The sequence below is a fragment of the Erythrolamprus reginae genome, chromosome 2, assembly GCF_031021105.1.
Source record: "Erythrolamprus reginae isolate rEryReg1 chromosome 2, rEryReg1.hap1, whole genome shotgun sequence".
Taxonomy (NCBI): Eukaryota; Metazoa; Chordata; class Lepidosauria; order Squamata; family Dipsadidae; genus Erythrolamprus; species Erythrolamprus reginae.
Genome location: NC_091951.1, coordinates 229,834,135 through 229,837,222, shown reverse-complemented (window position 1 = coordinate 229,837,222; position 3,088 = coordinate 229,834,135).

Below are 3,088 nucleotides of genomic sequence, written 5' to 3'. Positions count from 1 at the left end.
GGAAGCACTTGGCTTGAGGGACTCGCCTGCAATTCTCAGGCTTTTGAAGAAGGAATCAGGGAACACTCAAAGAACACATCCCATCTCTGAATTATTTACTTATTATTTTATTTGTCCAATACACAATAATACACAATGAGGGTTATAGAAACATAGAAGATTGACGGCAGAAAAAGACCTCACGGTCCATCTAGTCTGCCCTTATACTAGTTCTTGTGTTTTATCTTAGGATGGATATATGTTTATTCCAGGTATGTTTAAATTCAGTTACTGTGGATTTACCGAACACGTCTGCTGGAAGTTTGTTCCAAGCATCTACTATTCTTTCAGTAAAATAATATTTTCTCATGTTGCTTCTGAGCTTTCCCCCAACTAACCTCAGATTGTGCCCCCTTGTGTTGGGGGGTTAGGGGATGATACTGCCGGTAGTGAGTTCCACGCTTCGACAACTCGATTGCTAAAGTCATATTTTTTTACAGTCCAGTTTGGTGCAGTTAATATTAAGCTTGAATCTGTTGTGTGCTCTTGTGTTGTTGCGGTTGAAGCTGAAGTAATCATTGACAGGCAGGGCGTTGCAGCATATAATCTTGTGGGCAATACTTAGATCGTGTTTGAGGCATCGAAGTTCTAAGGTTTCAAGATTCAGGATTGTAAGTCTTGATTCGTAGGGTATTCTGTTTTGAGTGGAGGAGTTAAGGGCTCTTCTGGTGAAGTATTTTTGGACATTTTCGAGGGTGTTAATGTCCAAGATGTGGTATGGGTTCCAAACAGATGAGCTATATTCGAGGATGGGTCTAGCGAAAGTTTTGTAGGCTCTGGTAATTAGTGTGAGATTGCCGAAGCAAAAGCTGCATAGGATTAGGTTGACTACACTTAAAGCCTTTTTGGTGATGTTGTTGCAGTGGGCTTTGGCACTTAAGTCATTTGATATTAGTATTCCAAGGTCTTTTACTGAGTGGGGGTTATCTGCAAGATTTTGTTTGTTCAGTTTATATTTGAAGTTCTGATTCTTTTTACCGATGTGGAGGATAGAGCATTTGCATTGAATAATTTGTTCTGTACAAAGTTGAATGTGCACAACAGCATGTGAAGTTGATTGGCAATCAATATTGTTTCCTAAGTGGACAGATTGATTTCATAGAAGTTTGATTTACTTGGAGTTATATTGTGTTGTTTAAGTGTTCCCTTTATTTATTTGAGCAGTATAGTTTGGGCGTCAACAAGCATTTGGGGGTACTTGTGAATGAAAGCCGATGAGAATGACAATCTGGCACTTTGTTCAACTTGGCTGGCTGGACAAGAAAACCACAGAGAAAGATTACATGTTGCAGCCTATTTAAAAAAATTTCTTTCTTTCTTTCCTTTTATTTTCTTCCTTCTTTTCCTTTATCGCCCATCTCCCTTTAGCTCAGTGGTTTTCAACCTGTATAATGCCTTAATACAGTTCCTCATGTTGTGGTGACTTCCAACCATAAGTCCAGCCCCAATTCTCCCAACAGAATTGTCCCACTTTAAGCTGGTTGGCTGGAAGGTCAGAGGGACACCCCCACTGTAAACACCTTATTAGTCATTGTAAAAATACTGTATTTTATAAGGCGCCAGAATAGAAGCTTTACTGTCCAATACCATGGGGAATTGGGGTCATTCTTTGTCAAGTGGACCAGGTGTCCCCACTTGACCACCTTCAATTTCAATTTCAGTGGTATCTCTACTTAAGAACTTAATTTGTTACCTGACCAGGTTCTTAAGTAGAAAGGTTTGTAAGTAGAAACAATTTTTCCCATAGGAATCAATGTAAAAGTAAATAATGTATGCAAACCTATTAGGAAAGAAATAAAAGCTCAGAATTTGGATGGGAGGAGGAGGAAGAGGAGGAGGACAGTCGCTGCCGAAGGAAGAAGGTGAAGTGAGGGGAATCCAAAAAATACAAAACTTTAAGGCTTTTTTTAAAAACAGGGACTCTGAGGCGGCAAGGAGTATGCACCTCTCATACATCTGACGCAAGGCTGCCTCCCATACACTGTGCCAGAGAGAGAAACCCAGGTGAGCGAGAGGGGAGAACCTCCCGCTCCTTTGACCGAAAGGCGGCTGCTGCTGCTACCTGCTTCCTCTTCCTTCCCATGCTGAAAGGCTCCCCTCTCCCCTTGCACGCTCGCTTTGTAACTGGTGCCTTTCCTTCACTGTGGTGACTCCTCGGTTTGGCTGAAGCCAAGTTGATTTGACCGGGGCAAAGCGCCCCCTTTTGCCTTTCCGTGCCCAGACATTCTGGGAGACAACCTCACGTCGGGTGTGTGGGAGGCAGCGCGAGGTTTATTCACCACCACAAAGTGGTTTATTCCCTCTCCAAGCGCCCAGAGAAAGGAAAACGCTCCATTCACTCTGGGCTGTGGACACATCATGTACGGCCCACAACCCATTAGATGTCAAGGTCCTCTTTGAACACGATGGACAAACATCAATTATGGAGTAGTACTAGTACATGGAACTATCCCAAAGGAATATTTCATACAGCCAGTCCTTTTGAATGGATAATCATCTCCTTTTGAGCACAGCCTAGTATTGAGATTTTAGAGAACGAAATATAATGTAAGCATTTTAATTTTTAAAGTTTTGTGATTAGGAGGCATGAAATATCATATTTTTCAGTGTATAAGAGGCTCCCTAAAAGAAGCTGGAAGTTCAGGTGCATCTTATACTCTGAATGCACTAACTAGCTGCTAAAAATCTTCCCAGCTCTTATCTTGCAGGCTCTTTCATTGTTTCTCTCAGTGAAGAATATTTTCCAAGCCCTAAGTCTTTGCAGGGTTTTTTTCATTGCTCTACTTGCCCTGAATAAGTTTCTTTCTAGCCCTAACCAGGTGCTAACGATGTTCCCAGCTCTTAGCATCTTGCAAGCTCTTTCATTGTTATTCTCTACAAAGAATGCTTTCCAAGCCCTAAGTGTGTGCAGGGTTTTTTTTTCATTGCTTTACTTACTCAGAATGTTTCTTTCCAGCCCTAACCAGGTGCTAATGATGTTAAATAATATATTTTTACCCTTAAACGCTTTAATCATTTTAATCATAATTTAGAACTAAACTTTTATAGC